Source organism: Aphelocoma coerulescens, chromosome 2 (assembly GCF_041296385.1).
Source record: "Aphelocoma coerulescens isolate FSJ_1873_10779 chromosome 2, UR_Acoe_1.0, whole genome shotgun sequence".
Taxonomy (NCBI): Eukaryota; Metazoa; Chordata; class Aves; order Passeriformes; family Corvidae; genus Aphelocoma; species Aphelocoma coerulescens.
The window spans coordinates 57823863-57844420 of NC_091015.1; the positions used below are offsets into that span (position 1 = coordinate 57823863).

Below are 20558 nucleotides of genomic sequence, written 5' to 3' on the forward strand. Positions count from 1 at the left end.
CAGCTCAGCTCTCTGCCCTTCTGAAACTTACTGACGTGGCATTGCTTTTATATTCCCAGTGTCTGGAAGTGTGAAAAGGGAAATGGATTCTAATTTCAAGGAAATATTCCTCAAACTTAATTATTATGTGAGGCTTTGTATTTTTTCCAGAGCCCCTCTCGGAAACCTGATAAACATACATTCCCAGTTTGAAAATATTGATTCTTTTTTTCCTCTTCAGTATTCATTTCCTGTGTGAAATGAGAATCAGTAGAGATTTTCTTGTTTAACAGCCTAAAATCTGGCATAATACACAAGTATCACCTTGTCACAAAAAATAAGTTTTATTTAATCATTGGCATTAGCAATGTCCACACAGCCCTGGGAATAATGTCTTGTTTCAGCTTGTTACTGCATTGTCAGCAAAAGGAGAGCAGTGTGTCTGAAATCCAACCCCCAGACGTGCATGTGCTGTTTGGAGCCTGCAATGGGCAGTGGTGTTATGGGTGGCAGTAAAAATGCTCTTTGGAAAGTCAAAGAGGACATAGCATGGCTGGCAGCTGGGGCTGCCCTCCAACTTTTTCTCATTTTCAAGAAATTGGATACCTCATCTATAAAGTGGGGATAACCCTATTGACAACTATTCTGTAAAGCATATGAAATCTACAAATAAAAAGAGCAGTAGCAAACCAGATAAAACCACTGTTGTTAGTTGGCTGTCTTCTAGGGAAACTTTATCTCTCAAACATATTTTTATAATTAAGATAAATATGATGTTGGAACCAATCTGTGTTGTATACAATTACCAACTCCCCACATGCGTATTTCCTCCACCCCTATTTTTCACCTTTGTCAAACTGTGTAGTCTTTTTTATCAAATAGGTTTAACCCTATTAGAGTTATCTGTAATAGAACAATTATTTGTTCATTAAAAATACAGGGTTTAGGGAACGCTGGATTAATGAGGAGAGAATGTAATGCGAAACTATGGAAACTATATTGCAGGATTTAATATTGTATACTACAGTGGCTGGAAAGTCCTACCTTATAATCCTGTGGTGTCAATGCTGTACTGAACAGCAAGTAATCCTAAAATCCAGTTAGCTCTGGCTTAGTGTACTGCAGAAGCACAGGAAAGAGCAAGAATCTACCCAGTCACTTTGAGTTACTGTAGCTAAGGGATAGGTTCAGGAAAAAATGCTTTGTTTTGTTTTGCAGATCTCACTTTCCAAATGCTGGTGCTCACTAGGTCGATACAGCAACTGTTGGGTCTTTGCCTAATACTGTAAGTCAAATCATAGGTCACTACGTGCCTATTCCAAAATAGTCCTCCCTCCCTGCCAAGTCCTAAGTCCCAGAAACCCTTATCATGGATGAGAAAAACAGGAGATATGCAGTCAGGTGCACAGGAAGTCATTGAAATGACAAAGCTTCTAAAATTACAAATGTATGAAAAAAACACACATAGTATGTAATTTAACTTCAGCGCTGATTTTATAAACACTTACCCTCTTGAACAGTCCTAGAAGTCCCACTGTAGATGCCACCACCACATCTGGGAGGGGACCTCAAATGCTCTTCTGGTCCTTATTCACTAACACCCCACATCCTAATTACCAGTGGCCCACAAAAACTCATATTTTCAGCAGGGTAATCTTTGGAAACTAGAACTCAGTGGTGTAAAATGGAATTTTTAGTGAGTTTATTTTTTCCTACAGAGTGGTTGTCTTTTAAACATGGATAGCAGGATAGCTGCCATTGCATGAAGTAGGATTCCTGAGGGGGAGAAAGCCACTAAAAATTCCCCACAGAAAGTATTCTGAAATGCATTATACAAGACCTTAAACCTTGAAGCTAGGCAGATAATTTAAGTACTCTCATTCCCTTGCTCCTCACTAACCCTCAGATACATACCAAAAAAAACCCCACAACATTAAATTTCTCAGGCATTCCTTAGGTGTTTATAAGAAAAATAAAAGAGAGTGGATTATGTTTCACTGGTTTCAGGGAATTGAGGGCAAGACTTTTGAAGCTAGCTCAAAATGTTAAAAATATACCCAGTGTACTCCCCCCCCCTTTTTTTTTTTTTAAATAAGAGATGTCTCTTGAATAATCCCTTCCAGACAGCTAAAGCAATTAATAGATTTCATAATCAAAGTCTTTATTAATTGGCAATGCTGCACCGACGTAGTATTTATCTACCTAGCAAAAACTTGCATGGAGAGCTTACCTAATTGAAGACTGCAGCAGCAGCAATAGAGCTCTATTTTTGTTATTCCAATAAAAATGAGCAAGAGAGGAAAATTCATACCAAAAAAATGTGCCAACCAAGCAAACAAAAGCCAAACAACAACCTTCCCAAAAAAAAAAAACTGTTGCAGATGATAAAATGGAACACCTGGAAATTTCAGGGGAGAAGATGAGTCTGTATCCCCCTATGTATTATCGTATATCACATATAATGAGTCAATGCCTAGGGCAAATTGTCAGATTGTCCCAATCTTAGTGGCAGCCCTGATAACAAGTGCAAGAAAAGACAATCTTTTAACCATGGATACAGTGGTGGGGCCTCAGCTCCAGACAGTGACATTAGACAAGCTGCAAGGGAAGTTGTTTTGTAACCTTAGCTATGACAACTGAGAACCAACAGCTACAGCAATACTTGGCTTGGATCTGCCTTAGCCTTAGATTACACTGACTGTATGCAACAAGCACAGTTTCATGCCTGGCTATTACAAATAAGAGTCCTTGTCTCTGTACCTTTTTTCCTTAGAGAAAAAAAATCAGAACGTGTTTTTGCTCCAGCATTGCCTGAAGGACCTATAGTAACATAATCTTATTTATTACCCATCACTTCACTATGCAAACATTTCCTACTGTGTCAGACCAACCATTTATTATATCATTTCTCTCTGAGGTCTCAACACCATTCATCACTGGTAGTCACCTACCCTGCTCCCGCTCTGGGCCTTTGCACTGCACAGGGATCCACCATTGTAGCGGCCAGGGGCCTGGGCTGCTGCTGTTTTCCATTTCGTCATTCTTCCATTAACACTTGACCGCCTGGAGCAGCCAGTGTGTTTCTAAGGATTGAGTGGGCACCTTCTTTATGAGCCTTTCCTATAACATCCTCTTAATATAGGAGAAGCCAACCTGGCTGCATGCTGCATGAACAACTCACCTCCTTCTTTGAAGGAGAAATGGATGGGGGTTTCCTTCCCTGTGAATAATTGTGGTGCCTGCCTGCTCTCTCCTGCATGCACACATATGGATGTCTTTAGCCTAGGGATACACAGATTTTTACCTAACCTTTCTTAATTGCTGCAGGGAAGAGATGAAGGTGTAAATAAGGGTGCAGTTGCCATCATAGCAGCAAGAGAGAAGTGGCTGAACTTGCCAGGAAATTAACAAGGGAAAACCATAATTAGATAGATCTGAGAGAGATTTAGATTCAAGACAAAGACATCTAAATGTAATCATGTGTAGTGAGAACATGTTAACATTACCCTAGTTTTCTAGTGAAGTTTGTCAATAACAAGTGAGGCAAGAACAGGACAGCAACAGACTCAGCTCCACGGGGGTATGTCCTCCTCAGACCTTGCCAAGGGATTGGTCATGTAGTTCCACTGATGTACCTCTGCAGCCTTCAGTAAGATTGTTCATGCATCCTTTTTCTGTATTTCCAGTAATTTCCCTTCTCTCTTTTAATTTTTAGGAGGTGAAATTCTCTCAGTAATACACAATCATAGCTGTAGACCTATCTGCATATTGCCTTTGCTCTGGAGAGCATCTGGTAGAAAATGTGCCAGTCTTCTCTTCCAAGTCTTTCTGCCAAACAGCCTTTCTCCCTTGCTCTTTGTCTCTAGACCTTGGTGAGGAGGAAGCAGGCCATCATCACATTGTCTGTGCCAGAAGAAGGAAGGGTTCCTTTATAAATTCACAGAAGTACGAGATTGCCAGTGTACGACCAAGGGATACCTTGCTTGCATCCTTGGCTATCATCAGGCTCACCAGGAGTGCTGTAAGGATCCTAACAGGGTCAATTTTGAGTAGTTATCCCATGTTTTTTATATTATGGAAATTATATTCTCAAATGCATACATGTGTACACACTCCTAGGGCATAAGAAAAGTCAGATGTTTGTAATAGTTGAAAAAGTAAAAGGGATTATTTTTCTCACTACCTAGAAGTGTATGTCATTAGAGTATATTCTTCTATTTCCTTAACAGCAAATTAAAATAAATCTGGCCAGGTAATGTGTTTAAAGTGACAGAGAGGATTCCCATGATACTTCTAAATGTAACTGTATTTTCTTGTAATATATTGTAGTGAAATTACAAGCTAAATGTCCAAGAAATTACTAGAATGATGGGAGAGTAAGTTATGATAAGGATGCACTACATAATGTAACACAGGAGCCCATAAACACATAATGTCAGTTTCCTATGAAAATTATACATAATTTTAATAAAAAATACATTAACATTTTCTAGATACAGTAATGACTGCATGACCTGCTTGGTTATAAAAGGTTAATTGTAAAACTTATTTGGATATGCCCTCTAACTTCTCTCCAACATCACCAATTTGTGTACAAAGTGGGATAAACATTTTGTTCTTCTCAAACTTTTGTAACTCTGAGCATTTTATCATAATAGTTAAAAAACAAATATCATTTTTAGTAATATGCAGGTCTGTACCCAGCACTGCTGGAGAGCCAGATGCTTGTTTATGCTTTCCTACCTGGATAGAAGATCTTTTTTGAGGCAACAGATCTGGCTCTCCTGTGACACAGACTGCTGCACCTCTCCTGAGGGACTCAGATCTGCCGATTTTAGTGGCAGCAAAACCACTCTCATCTTGCATTTAAAAACCGGCATCAAATTTACAAATGGCTTCTCTGTGAGCAGCTTATGGAGGCACTTTCAAAGTCAAAAATCAATGACTTTCAAACAGAGATAGTCATGTATCTTCCCTGTGCCTTGGCACATGTCCCTTCAGCAAAACACCAACCCTCGGCACTGGCCCATGCCCGTGTGGGAGCTCCTGCTCAGGCATGGCTGAAGCACTAGTTGGAGGTGCAGCAATTCTGCTTCACGTATCAAAATAGGAGGAATAGAAACCAGTGTGGGTGGATGGTGGGAAACAGGGAGCTGGAGAAAGGTTTCACTAGAAGCATGAGTCAAGGCACTGTGAGATGTACAGGATTGTCATAGCTTACATAGTGTCCTCATTGCCAAACAGCCACGTCAAACCCCCAGTGCAGTGCTGCCTGTGGAGAGGTCAGGAGCAGCAGGGCAGTAGTAGTGTTACAGTAGCAGTGTCCTTAGCCAGAGGCACTGGCTCAGGAAGGATCTCACAATCCCCTAAGACTTTACAGTTCCCACAGCAAAGAACCTCTGCTTTGAGGCACCATCCCACATGCATTAGTCACAAGTAGTAGTGAGAAAAGGCATTTTCTCTCTTTCGTGTCAAAAACATGTCAAAATTTTAATGGCTTTAATCAAAAACCTCTCCTGGAAGGAGCTTTAACCTTGACTATGCATAGAGACACCTGACACTTATGAAGTTGGACCTTTCCCATGAGTTTGCTATTGTACTTATTTGGCCCAGATAACGCTTATTTATTCCACAACTCCCAAAAAAGTTATTTCACAGCTACACATATATAGAAATAGAAATAGCGAGGACTGTGCTGACCAAAATCTACCATAGTCAAGGGAGAGATTCCCACTGATTTCAGTCCCTTGCATCAATCTAACTCTCCAGGAGCATTACTTCAGCCTGACCTACTGCCCTGGGTTGTGGAGCAATTCATAGCAGAAATCACTGAATTTAGAGATGAGCCTCTCTTTTATTTTTGCTTTTTTCCTTAATTTAGAAGCAGCAGCAGTATCTGTTTTCCAGCACACAGCAGACTGCCACACTGCAGCCAGAGCCTGCTCAAGTCCCCATGCAAGCCTGCCTGGCTCTGTCCCTGAGCATGCACAGCGCCAGCACACAAGAGTCACACTGTGGCACACAGATCCCTTCTGACCTGCCTGACAGCCCTGCCTTTCTTCACACAGTCAGTGGAGAGGGGTTGCATTAAGGGAACAGGACACTAGAAGGGATCCTGTGAAACCTTATCAGTCTTTCGGCTCGCCCTTCCTCTCTCCAACATTTAGGCTACGTAAACACCACCTAGGTATTTTGTTGTTCTTACCAAAAGAGGTTATTATGGTTTAAGAAAATAAAATAAAAAATTGGGGGGGTAAGAAAGAAAAAAAATATATATATAAAAAAGAGATTGGAGACCTTAAGATATCACACCAGAGCAGACAGATCAGATAATTTTAGAGCAGAGCAATAGCACTTCTTCCCCTCCCCAGAAGTGCAGCCAGCACACTTGATTTCTCTTTCAGTATCTCTCCCATGTTTATTATTAAAACACGTCATCACCATCTAATCACTACTAGAATTGAAAGTAACTTTTCACAGGAGCATTCTAAAATTAGAGAGTGCCAATTAAAATTAATGCAAACCCAAAGTACTGCGCTGTAAAGAAACTACGGCCAACATGATGAGCAAATGCAACCCATATTTGCTCATTTCACAGTGCTGATACTCATCTTTTAGTACTTGTTTGTGTGTGTTTCCCTCCTCTAAGAGCAATGCTGCAAAACCACGGGCCTGGGGCTCTGCCGAGACCTTCTCCTTACCCCATGCACACAGCGGTAAGTCCCATCCAGGAACCTCCCGTCTTCCTGCTCCAGAGGAGTCACGGTTCGCTTCTCCCCACAGCAGGCTCCCTGGGTGCTTGTCACCCTGCTCCACGTCCCGCAGACAGCTGGGGCCAGCCTGGGGTGCCGGGGCATCTTGGCGACGGGACGTGGCCCTTCTTGATATAATGGGAAGGCTTGTGCCAGCACCGGCATCGGTCCGGGCGAGATTCCAGCACAGCGGCCGGCCCCCACCTGTCGCAGGGCACCAGCCGGGACAATCAGCTGTGTGGCTAATATTAACCACCCACGCTGCCAGCACCAGGGCAGTGCAGCGGGGACAGCAGCATGATTCAGGCACAGAGCAACTTGTAGGGAAATAATTGTTCAGCTTTGTCTTTTGGTTAATAGGAAAACAAACCAAAAAGACCAGTGGCTATCCCGCCAGACAGATGACCTACGCAGAAGTCCCAGAGCCGTTCACAGTCCTTTCCCATTCATCACATTAGCCTGTTTTTGTCTCCAGCAGTGGTTTAGGTCCTTTCAAAATTTCTGGCTGTAGGTAGGAAAGGATACATTTGTATTTATTGTCTCTGCTACCTTGGCACTGATAACCCCAGGTTCTCCAACAGCCAGAAGAGAAGCACCAGGCTGAGCCTCAGCTGTGCTGAGGGTGACAGCCACACAATCATTCTGCTCAGTGGCATGCTTTAATTTGTGGCTGCTGGGAAGGCACCATGACAGACAGTGCTGTTGCATGCAGCTAAAGATAAAACAAACTATGCTGTAAGCGACTCATCAAAATCAAGAAAACCTTCCTGCCCAGCATAACCTGCAATGATAACAGAGCACGTTAATGTCCTGCTGAAAATAAAACACCCACAGAATGGGGCCACTTTTTTTTAGAGGAATTTTTGCAATGCTTGATTCCCTCTTCTCCCTGGATATTGCAGATGTCTCCAGGCACCAGGGAACATGATGAAGGCATGCACTGCAGAAGTGGTAAGCACCAGAGGGCAGCTTAAATGCAAACGTGAGCTCCAACTACAAATTCTCTGACTGAGCTGTTTACAGCAGACCTCCCACATTCCTAGCTGTAAGCTTTTCTAGTGCATCCATTTTGTTTTCATAAAATGACTGTGTTTGAGATGAAAGGGATGGAAAGCAAGAGATGCAAGACCCTGCTTTCTGCAGGACCTGTCTGGAGGGAATGGGACCTGATGGTGACAGTGATGGAGAAATATGGGTGGGGAAGCTCTCCTACTGGGTTGTGAAAGGTGCAAAGTCTTGCTGCTGGTTGTGAGCCTGCTAGATTGTTATTTTAAACCATGTCAGGGACCAGATGGATCCTTTAAGAAAAAAAAAAAAGTGATGATAAGCTAAAATTTAAAAATACATCAGAAGCGTTTGTGAAACTGTAGGAGAATTAAAGGGACAAACACCAAAAGTAAACATGGTGTGACCTTGGCTTCCAAAGAAGAGAGCTGCTGCAGTCTGAGAAAGATAAAATGAAACTGGATGTTTCCACTTCTGCAAAACGTGGGAGGCTCCCTAGACAGCTCAATTAGAGAGAAAATGTGACACAGCCAAATCCCTACATTTCCCCTGCATCCTCTGAGTAACCTCTTTGATCCCTGGAGAAAAGAAACTTGATTAATTTCCACAGCCAAGTCTCTTTTGATAGTAATATATAAACCTGGCCAATATCTGGGCAGGTTCCTCCTTCCCTGCTAGCTGTATTGTTCCTTGCTATCTGACCAAATCAAGATGAGCTTGCCAGACTGCAATAGCCAAATAGTGTCTACTCATTCCCTGACTAATTATTCAAGTTGTTCAGCTTAAAAATATTTCAATTTAAGCAGAAAATCTATCTTTAAACTAAATCTTAAAAAAAAAAAATAAATAAAATAAAATTTACGTCTTTCAAATAGCATTATTGCTTGGTTTGGAAATTTTTCTTGGTATTTTACAGCCTTTTAGAGAAAATATGTCAGGTGATGAAAGCTACATAATCCAGCCTGCTAGAGAAAGGAACATTTCTCTTAAGGAATGTGGGTTCAGATCCACTTCTTCCAGTCCTTATAATGCATGCCAAACTGGAACATGGGAAGTCTGCTTTGTCTTTATCTGACACAATCTGTTAAGTGACTATGTGCAGCCACCTATATAAACAAATTACTTAAATCAGTCTTTGCTTTGTTCAGTCTCTGTCAAAGGCATTAAGCTTGCTATGGAAGAAAATTACAGCTTTCCTTAAAAGAGGAAGGCACCAGACATCGGTTTAGTGAGGGATCTTTGTGGCCGAGGCATGTGTTGTATATCCATTTCAGGAAATGTGTGTCCTCAGCTAGAATTCTCATCACAAATAATTCAAGCTAAATCAAAACCAAATTTAGCTGCAAAGCTTAAGTGCAGGTAGCAGACTATCTCAGCTCCGGGTGTATTGGGATGTAACTGTCTCCTTCAAGCTTCTATTACATATGGGACAGCAAGCCAGCACATGCCACTAGAGGGTAAGCATATCAGAACAAAAATTTGACATGCAAAGCCATATTCTCCAAGAGAGTTATAACAAAAACCAGAGAGACTCAGGAAACTACTTATTTCTTTCTCAGCCTCAGCTCCCAACCCTCTGCTTTTCAGTCTAGCAACAAGCCAGCCATTCCTGCAGGCCTGGTGTGTCCCCTGATGGCCACCATCCTTCAAGCTGTAATTCGAGACCCTGAGCACAGCTGGTGTCATCACTCAATATTGCGAAAGCCCTTACAACACAAAACAAGCTGCTCAGGTGCTGGCAGGAGGCCAGTGTTGGACCTGGATGTGCCTGCATGCAATTCCCACAAGAGATTTTACCCTACTATCGAGTTTTCTCATGTATACGTTGATTTTGGGTTTTATGGTATCATAGCACTTCTAGTGAGTGTATGGTCTCCCATGATGGTGTTGACCTAGCTTTGCTTGCATTATCAGAAGAATCAAAATTACAACAATGAGAGGAAAAGCATTTTTTTAGTCCAGCCCCTCCAACCCCTGTAATTTTAAATGTACTCCCAAAGATATGAGAGGACAAAAATAGATACTATCAGATCCACAAGAGCTGGATGCTCGAAAGAAACATTTGGCTTCTGCCTTGTTGTGGAGATGCCTCTAGTTTTCAATACAACTGTTCCAAATATCTGCTATTGAGTTTACTCTTTTGTACTTAGTCACAGGAGAACTAAAGAGTTGAGTCTGTATCTTATATTGAGATTAAGCCTAAGTCAGAGCTTTTTTTTCTTTTCCAAAACACTTGGTAGTTAGAGCTGTGACAGGGTATATGAAAAAAAAAAAAGTTATGTCCCTTTCCCTGTCTATAAGAAACTAAACCCAAGAAAAGGCCCTACCCACCCAGCTAAAGCTACAAAGCACTCTGAGGGAGACGTCTGCAATTTAAAACTGTTGCTATTTCAGTAGAATAGGTATAATAAATTCTTATAAGGCAAAAGCAATTTGCAAGTTTCCAGCTAGTCTGTATATACAAGGGAATATTCACATATTTTTGAAACAGGACTTTTAACTTGGCAGAATGCCTTGATTACTAGACTAGAGGCTTATTTTTGAACTCTGTCAACCCCTTAATTACCCAAACAAAAATTTGAATGTTTTGATGCACATGGATCTGGATCTACTCTTATCTTTGGTTACTAATAATCTTAAAATTTTCATTCTGTTTCAGTTTTTTAAGTATATCAGTTCATCTGAAAAATAGCAATACACATCCAGTGTGCAGAACTGTGTGTGTGATGTGCAGGGCTCTGTTGTGGGAGATAAGGCTGAGCAGAAGCTCCTCTGAACTGTTCCTGAAGTAAGATTTCCAGAACATCCTAGCTCCATTCCTACAGAAGTCTGTAATTATGCAGTCTCTACCACACTGGGGAAGGGTGGATTGATCATCAGGTTAGTCCAAGATTAATTCCAGGCCAAGCCTTATGTGACAGATTGGCTTAATGTTTTCTAAAATAACTTCTGAGGACTTTGTTGCACCTACTCACAGAGAAGCAGCCCCTCACCATATCAGAGTGCAGTGCTGCACCAGGGGTAGTAGGACTGTGAACACACAAAAGCAGGGATATGTCAGCATCCTCCTACTCCCTTTGTTAGGACTCAACATCTTCTACAGTAGTAGAGGTCAAGGCAGGAACCTAATCCATACAGTTACATGACCTGCCACTGAGATATCTTAAAGAAATTCTGATACCGTGAATTGAAGCAACTGACATGGAAGTCAATGGAAGTCATGGGAGTCATGGAAGGAAGTCAAGCATATCCAAAACCACACTGTATATTCACCTGCAGATGAATGCACGTCTCCCAAACAGCATAGCTGTAAAAAGCTCCAATGCTTTTTGCTTGCAAGCACAAATAGAAAAGGCATCTCTGAGTCATGCAAAAATACAGTGAAAAAAATCATTTAACTCAGAAAATGAGTTTGGGAAAGTGTGAGGCATCTCATCAAAGGAAATCTGTGTCATGCTATGCAGACTATATTCAGCTCCTAGACCACGAACATAATACTCTTTCAATTTTTATATACTTCTTGACAGGTCATCAATAGCACATCAGTGGCAGCAGCAATATTGGCAAAGCCAACCCCTGGTTCAGCCCTGAATTGGGTACTGCTTTGCAGCAGCTTGTGTAACTCCCTCTGTATGTGTATCACCTTTTAGAAATCCCTGTGCTTGACAAAATCTTTCCTGGGCACAAGCTTGTGCTGACTACAATAAAGTCTCTAAAATTTCCTAGCTATTCATACCACAGAATCCAAATTAACAAAATTGCTGATACATAAAAACAGGGAAATGAAGACACACAGGCAAAGAATAGATTTCAGAACTGACATAAAATTTGGGCCACACAAGACAGGAAAGGGAATGCGAGTTGAGAAGGTAATGCTGGATTATGAGCTGATTTGTCAACTGTGCTGCAACATGAGGGGGAAAATGATCCTGTGACCTCACATCTTTGCTTTTCCAGACCAACACAGCTTCACCAATTGCATCTCAGCCACCAGGGACTTGTGCAACTTCTGCTGTTTGACAAGAACCTAGCTGTGCCGATGAGCTGACAAATCCAAAATGCCTCCCGCCCCCAGCCCCTGCTGTGTGCCAAATTGCTATGTGTGCGCTTGTGCACCACTTAGAATCCATCTTCAGTGGCTGCCAAGAATGACCCCCTCCCAGTCTCTCCAGCAGAAAGAAGCAGGGCGAGGGAAGAGGGAGGAGATGGAGAGGCAGAAAGAGAGGGAGTATGCTGTGCACTTAGAAAGCCAACTTTTATTTTTAGAGATGTGAAGTAGTGCTCGAACACAGCTTGTTTTTCCCCCAAACAGAAAAGATTAAAAATTAGTTTAAAAAAAAAAAAAATCAGATGGCAGCTTGGCATTAAGCAGGTACCCAAAAATGCCCCTGGATGATGCAAGAGCCTAGCTGAAGCAAGAAGCCGAATTAAAAATTCCTAACGAGCAGAGATCAGGATACACGAGCCCCCTTGCAGGTGCCTAAGTGGATGTTCCCATGCGCACACACACACCCCCTGCCTGCATCCAGCCTGCCTGCTCTGCACCAACCCATTCACAAAGCAGCTCACCCAGCAAACAGGCAGGCAGGCTGCTGTGGCAGAGGTTTTGGGAAAGACCACTTGGTTTAACTCACTACAGGCACTGGGAGGCTATTCCAGATTGCCATTTGGACCTGGATTTAGTGAGTGCTGCAGCCCTACCAGAAGGAGGAAGAAGTGTGTTGAGTTGCACCATCTGAAGAGAAGAGGAAGCAGCGATGAGCAGAGGGAGCAGGGAGAACAAGCTCAGTGCAAGCTGCTGGCCTCAACACTTGACCGATACAAGCTGCTAGCAAAGCCCGATTGTCAAATGGACACTAATGATTAGAGATTAACTAGAAAAGGTACATCTGAAACATGCCTGGTAGGAAACAAGACTGTGTCACCATTATCTGAGTATGCTTATCTGTTTTTTTTTTTTCCTTTTACTTATATGTATTCTTGACACAAGGGAACATGCAAAAAAAGCTATTCTGACCGAGATAAAAAATACTTCAAGCCAAGCTTAGTTCAATCCTAGCTAATTCTCCATCTCTTGAAAAAACATGTTTGGGTGGTTTCAAAGATGATTTGGGAATGTTGATACTTTTCTGTCTCACTTTAAAAGAACATGGACTGGAAAACAACCCCAAAAAAATGAATACATATATCTCTAATTTCTCTTCAGGCATCCACATACTGCAATAGCCTCCAGTTTTGGTATCACAGCATGAGTTTCTGTAACTCATGAGGGGCACGGGGACACTGAAGACTAGCAGGGTAGCAAAAAAGATGGTTCCACTGCAGAGGTGGTGCCCCTGCACATCATGGATCATTTGGCAGAACATGCAGGCGAGATGGCATCCATCTCTGGCTCAGAGGTACAGGTCTGAAAGACAACTTTAATTTCCAATGCCTGCCTTGAACTGCTGGCTGGAACAAATGAAGCAGAGCATCAGGAGCTTATTAAAGATGCTTGACTAGATGCATCATTATGGCTAGTACAGCAATTCCTCTCTTTATAAGAAACAGGTATTTTCCTGAAATAGTCTTCTTTTTTTTTTTTTTTTTTTTTTTTTTTTTTTTTAAATCCTCATTCTTAACCAACAGAAAAGGAAGATCTGCAATGAAATGAACAAGTACATCTTTGGATGGCAAGGCAGACTGGGCTAGACTTTTTCACTGCCAGGAACCTTGAAAAGACCCTGGGTTCATGTTTGGATAAATCCTTCAGTATTTTAACCTCTCACTTGTGAAATGACACTGCCCACAAGTTTATCACTGTCAGAAGCTATTAGCAAGTACAAATATCCTCCAGATGAAAAGCCTTTATATTTTCTCTTTAAAAATGTCAGTGGTTTTATATTTGTAGTGTTCACATTTGCGTGTTGATTAGCAACACATTTCCAGCTGCACCGAAAATGTCTTCACAATACAGGGAGGAGAGCAACTTCAAGGCAGCATTACCAGCCAGGAAAGCCATAATTATATTTCACTCACTCAAGATCCCCCTTCCACCCTCAAATTATGTGAGGCTCATCCCATTTTGTTGCCAATTCCATCCTTAGCATCACTTACCAAGGCCAACTCACATTTTACCACTGAGTTCCCCTCTTAGAAAGCTTCCTACTTGCAAGCAAAAATCAGAGCAAACAAAGATTAGTACTAACTCCAATCCCTGTTTCTGATATATCACAATCATCTCCCACTCATTATCATGACTGCCTCCAGTTTCAGATAAAATAAGGCATCCTTATCTCTCTGAAAAAATCAGTTTCCTCAATTCATGGTGTTTATTCTGTCATATGTTTATTTTTAGATTGATTTGTTATAGTGGATAATAAATCATTGCCCTATCCCTATCTATATCTGTCACTAATCAGCTTAACTTGCAAGACTAACACTAAACTGGACAAACACATATTATTCTCCTGATTAGTCTCCAGCCTGGAATACATCACTGCTGTCACTTTGGTATTCATATCTCACAGCCAGTGATTCCTTACATGGAATCAGAGCATCTATTTTAATAGTCCTGTATTCTCCTGGAAGCTGACAGCACAAATATTATAAAGTTTATTGTCATCCTCCTGCTGAAGCTGGTTTTCTTAGTGACTATTTCTGTGAAAATTCTGTCTGATGATTTAACCACTGAAATCACAAGGAAAAGGAGAAACATGAAGTGTCTTACTACACAACTGTCCATGCTCTCTCTCAGATGTTATTAGTTTCTAGACCTTCTGAGCTTTCTCAACAGCTCTGTATAATTTTTTGAGATTGGCACTGCACAAAAGAATATCCCAAAATATTGGCTCAAGTATGTAGATGCCAATTTTTTAAATTATTTTTTTTATACTGACTGTCAAAAACACAGTTCTAAAGATTTTCAGAAGAGTGAAAAGGGAAGGAAGGTTGACCAGTGCCAAAGTACTTTCAATCACAGCACTTTTGGTCTCTATCCCCAGAATTCCAAAAACCTGACACAAGTGTTGCATTGTCTGCTCTCAAAAGTAGAAACCCATCTGGCAAGTCAGCCTGATTTGTTAAAACAAAATCATGAACCATATTGTGTCATTGATTTTTATGCAACTCCCCCAATCCCCCATCTAAATTTCAGTGGCAATGGGAGGGGAGTTCAGCTCTAAGAGTGATAGCAGGACACAGCCTGTGGGGTTCTCTGTATCTGAAGGTTATACAAAATGGGAAACATACAGACAAATCTGTGAGGAAACTGGCAGCACAGATAAGGTTTTATTTCCTAGTGAATGACTAGAAATTTCAGAAACTGCTAGTGATTAAAGAAAAGAAAAAAAAAACCAAAACAAAAAAATCATCCCAAAACAGCAAAAAATCCCAATAAAAACAAAACAAAACACAACACTCTACCCACCATCTCCCCCAGAGTCTCCTTCCCCTACAAACTGGGACACTGGTGTGTTTGATGTGTCAGGGAAAGGGGCCCTTTAAGGCCAACAGCATGTCCTGACCCCCTTTTTGTCTGACAAATGAATGAAACGTGCCAGTCATAGTCTGGACAGGAGTAGATATTGCTCTGCCTCTTTCTTTCAAGAATTCTGTGAGCTAAACTGAAGCATGCCTTCACATGTTTTAATAAATAAAAACAAAACTTAGGGCTGACCTGAGGAGCTGGAAAAGTCTTTTTTGCATGCACGTGGCAGCCTGGAGCAGTGTGGGGGTAGTGCCCCTGAGAGATCACACCGGCCTCATAGCCCCAGTGGAGGGAACAAGCTCTAGGTACGATGTAAACGCGTTTCTGCAAGTCAAACCCATCCGTGTGCACTGCACAAGAGCAGAGCCGTGTTTAAGAAGGTAGCTGCAACACAAACCAGGTTACACTTGTTCCAGTGCCTTAGAAATACAGCAAAGCACCAGCCGAGGGGAGTGGAATAGAGTGAGGCAGCCTGAAATGCCATGAAGAAAAGAAAACCAGAGGGGTAGCCAGGCTCTCTGAGGATGCTGCCCCTGCCAGCTGCCTCGACTGCCTGGCCAACACTGCGCCTTGTGTTCCTGGCTGAGCATTTAGGAAAGCAAGAGGGCCATATCTCATTACAATTCCTGACAGCAACTGTTTAGCAGAACCACCGTGAAGACCTGGGATGGATGATATGCTGACATTTTAGGAGCAAATAGCAAACTCTTTATTAGAGGAACACCTACTGTATAAGGGAAACAGAGAACTAATAGATCATGGGCCTACTGGCGAGCAAAACCAGCACTCAACTTTTAAATTAGACACTGTGAGTGATAATCACTCTTCCCTATATTAGACTTTACTCCCCTTAGTCTTTAAATGTCAGTAATAAAGCACTACAGTTGTGGTTGCTGAGTATTATCAATGTATTGATATATATTTGTATTCTTTAATAATTTTTAAACACTACAATATCAATTTATTTGACATCCTCTCATGGCAGAACCACAAATGGATGAACTTTTAGTTCAAAATGGATGATAATGGGGGAAGAGAACAGAATGCAAAACATGAGGCAATTGTGTAGCCTGACAATTTATAACACTACCTGCCTTCTGCTTCCTAGTTATTTATGTCTGGGTGGGGAGATAAAGAAAAGAAAGATAGTTGCAGGGAGGACAGCTTAATTTAAAACATTGTCACTTGCACCAGCTAAAGTCAGGAGTCAGGTTCTCAATATATGTAACAGGTGCACTGCCTCTGAGCAGATCCACTAATAACAAAATCAATTTAAAATAAAGTCTTCCTAAAACAAAGATGAATGAAGAGGGAACAAAAAAAAAAAAACAAATCAGAATGCTTTTAAAGTGTAGGCTGTCACATGTCAGCTGTTTTCTACTGGCCATCAAGACAGAAATTAAAAACACCCCCAGTTTCCAGTCTATGGCAGAGCAGGGGTTTTGTATCGGGGCTCTCCTAAGAGTCCTTGCACAGTAAACACGTCTTCTAACTTCCCACGTCAAAAGTCTGTGCCCAGCATTATGGGTTCATATTCCATACTTGGACTCAGATCAAGGCTTCAGCCTGCTGGGTCTGCCTCAAAAATTGTCCAGCAACACGAGCAGGAACAGCTGGAGGCAGCAGGGTGCTTCTAGGATCACCCAGCAGACAGGCAGCATAGCTAGCCACAGATCATCACTCCCTCAGATTTACAACACACCAAGCCAAAATGCCTCCAATGACAGAAAGCAATTACACCTTAAGCACAGGGGTTAGAGAGCATAAAGGCATATCATTGTTTGGATTCAATTATGGGAAATACAGATCTCCCAGGATGGCTTTTTTATCTGTTTCTGTCCTTTCCTCTCCACACCCACTCAATGATTCTTCCACAAGATAGGTAGGTGTCGCATTGCCCTTGGCTACAATAGTTTGCAAAGTGTTTTAATGCTTTAAGTGTGAATGTTTAAGTATTGTCCACCCACAAATGCACAGAAGCAGATCAAAACTAACATTCATTATGAATCTAACATGGGTAAATACCATCATTTTCATTTCAGACAAAAATGCAGTACCTTCCCTGGCTATGTGCTGTCTTCATGAATAAGAACACACAAAATCTGCTTACACTAACATAAAAAAAAAAAAAAGAAGAGGATGTAGAAGAAATGTATAAAACATCCACTGAAATCAGGCAGATTTTGCTCAATTCTTCATTAGCATTAATATCAGTCCGGTTCAGCTGGGCTGAGGTAAGCAGAATTACACAAATATAAAAATAAAAGCAGTCCCTTCACTTTTAGCTGGTCACACAGCCATCTATCTACTGGAAAGAAAAAAGAATGGGCACTAAGTCACAGTCCAGACTGTTATAAAGGTAATAAAAGTGCTGCAAGCTCAAAACTAGAATTCATAAATCCACCATGCATGTACATTTGGAGCTTTCAGTTTCACATCAAATCTCAACAAAAATGGAGAATGCCAGAGCATCAGTATTATTTCCCATGAGAGCAGAATTCTAAAAAGCCTGAAGTATTCCTACCAAGCACATTGTCACAACAATAAGCAGCAATAAGACAGCAAGAATCCACTGTCATCAAAAGTGTTTTCAAAATAAAGCATAGCAACAGATTAATTTGCAGGTCAAAGATTATCATTAGATTGGGTAACGTTACTGTGTGACTCTGTCCTGATGACAAGGGTTATAACCAGAACAGAAAATTGTGTGGATGATACCCACATGAACAGCATCATCTGAAGGAAGAATTATTTCTGCAACTGGGGAAAGCCAGCAAAGCAGCATTTACTGATTTATTAGTGCAGAGCAATAATGGGATTATATCCCTATCCTATGACACCCTTATTGTAATCATGACAGCTCTTATGCTGACCAAAAAGCATTTTGATAGGACATGACAACTTTCAACATTCTTGGACTGTTGGTGTTTTATATTACTTTTTTTTCCTCTCTCTCTATTGCTGAAGTAATCATCACACTAAATAAGAGAAAGCATAATTGAAATAATTCCACTTTTGCCTTCTGTTTTTGGACTTTGTTTCCATTGCCTATTTAACCACTTGCTTCCTATCTTTCTCTCAAATTTTATTAGAATTGCTTTGCAGAGGAATCCTTTTCTACCTGCAACTGGAGTTCCTAACACTGTTGGCAGTAACTCGGCCAGAGCAGCACAGCCCTTTTCAGAGGGCTCTGGTGCTGATTCATTTTGCTGTCAGCTACCACCCTTACCTTGCTATGCACATGCAGCCAAAGGAGGCTGCAAGCAAGCTGTATCTGCTACAGGACCCTGAAACTCTTCTTTCTATACTGACTAAAAATTAAAATAAGCAGAGCTGCCTCTCTTCTCCTCTAAACTCGAGCCATCTTTTACTTCTGCCATGCCTTCCTCCCTATCTCTGCCTTACTCCTCTCTAGTTTTTAGAATAATTTTCTTTCTCACTAAATGTCTCCTCCACCACTCTGTTCAACAGTACCACTCAATGCATTTGCAGGACCTCACTACAATTTTAGAACAGTACACTTGACAGCATAGTCCCAAATTATGTTGCAAGCTGGTAGTCCAAACACCTTGTAAATGTGGCAAATCCATCCAGCAGCAGACCAGGGACCCAGGACCCAAAATGCCCTTGTGAACATTTAAGCAAGAAAACCACTATAGACATAGTGGAAGAGTGTGTCAGATGGGAGCCCCAGGGGTTAAAAGAAGAAAATCTCAACTATTTAAGTACATCTTCCTATAAACTGCATGAACACCTTCCTTTTTTTTTTTTTTTTTTTTTTGACACTTGTATTTTAAAAATATATTTCTGTTTTGACATCCTGGTTCTGAACATATTTCACTCCTGCCAACCCACTGTTTGTGTTTTGAACAACTTGGAACAGACGAAGTGCTGGTCCAGAGACAAGAAATCCTCCGAACATCTGTCAACCGCTTCAGCACTGAGAGCTGAAAGCACACTCTGCCAGTAGCTCTGCCCGTCCTGCTGCACTCGGAGGCTGTGGGAGTTGTTAGGATGCCTTCACAGCCAGGCAGGCAGCGGAGGATGAAGGAAACAGCATGACTCGAAGCTGCAGTGGTGTGGCGGTGGTCTGACGCTCCCTGGGATGTGTGGAATGAGGTAGGGGGAATGTTATGAATCAGAAAAAAGGCCTAAAGCGGCACTGAAAAGCAGGAGTAGTGCATCCTTTGTCACAGGTAGGGAAAGGAGAAAAGAAGGAAAATTCATTCTCTCACAAAAAGAATACCTGTGATTTAGCTGTGATTTTAATGAGACCAAACACTTTATACTGGCAAACTGCACAGATTCTTTACCACGTCCCTTCAAGGGTCTTAATCCCTCCTAACCAACCCCTAAGCCCTCATGGAACAAGAAAAGGTTCAGCAAAAATAGCAACTAAAGAACTAATGAGGAAAGAGAAAGAATCTTGTGTTGAAAAATGGAAAGGACCCATCTGGATAATGGTGGGGCGAGCACCCTGGCATGTCCTGTGCTCATCTTCAGGGAGCTGGTGGACCCTGACCTGCAGTGCTGTGCCTGGAACAGGGGGTGAGGAGGAAGTGAAAGCAGAGCTCATCGCACTTGGTGTCTCCCTCTCACGCTGCCTCCTCCTGGTGCCTGGCTGGCCAGTGTGGGCAGGGCCAGGAGGAGCTGCAGGAGGAAGTTCTGTGACTTCACGAGCCCAAAGGCAGGCTCTTCCACAAGGAACAAGAATACAAGCTCCTGAGCTGTGAAACTGCATGCAGGGACTCATGTTCAGAGATCTGAACATGGCACCCCAACCAAGTACAATGCCCATTTAACAGGTTTTTGTACCCATTTCTGTAGCCCAAGATCCTCCACAGTTTCTGACATTATACTCAAAGGTTAAACCCTGCTGCAGGGCTGACAGGGCAGATGTCCAACTCAGGTGCACTCTCCTTCTTAGATGTGCAAAATCACCAGTGATATCTGGAGCCCCTCACTTCCAAAAAGCCAAGAAGCAATGCTCAATCTCAACTTCTAGCTGGATACATCTGAAGCTTTGTCATACTCTTCTTTTAAATCAGCCATACCCTGTGCAGCAGCAAATATGTTTAGCATCTAAAACTCATGGATATCAGTTTAAGAATTACAGCTCAGCTCAGTTTTTGGGGTTGACTCAATGGGTCCCACCACTGTTCACCTCCTTTCCTCGTGCCCTTTTCCAATGCCAAAACTTCTCAGCGACATCAACCCCCATCCTCAGAGTCTTACATACTCACACACACAGGCTTCAAAAAATCCACCCTTAAGTATTAATGTAATATGCCTGTATATATCATTAACCTTCCCTCATGCATGCCCAAGCTGAGAAGCCCCATCTAAAGACAAGG

At 41.8% G+C, this 20558-nt stretch overlaps 1 protein-coding gene across 33 annotated transcripts in view; it reads right to left on the reverse strand.

Annotated features, from left to right (window-relative positions):
* Positions 1-20558, reverse strand: part of ARPP21 (cAMP regulated phosphoprotein 21) — a 654082-nt gene that overhangs the window by 191679 nt on the left and 441845 nt on the right. Inside the window, exon 1 of one of the 33 annotated variants that reach the window (XM_069007677.1) lies at positions 6681-6967. The exons of 31 other annotated variants lie outside the window; for them this stretch is intronic. The gene's annotated coding sequence lies outside the window, so the exon portion shown is untranslated. Of the gene's footprint in view, positions 1-1023; positions 1041-6680; positions 6968-20558 lie in introns of those variants that run through there. One more of the 33 variants, XM_069007679.1, reaches the window with a different exon arrangement.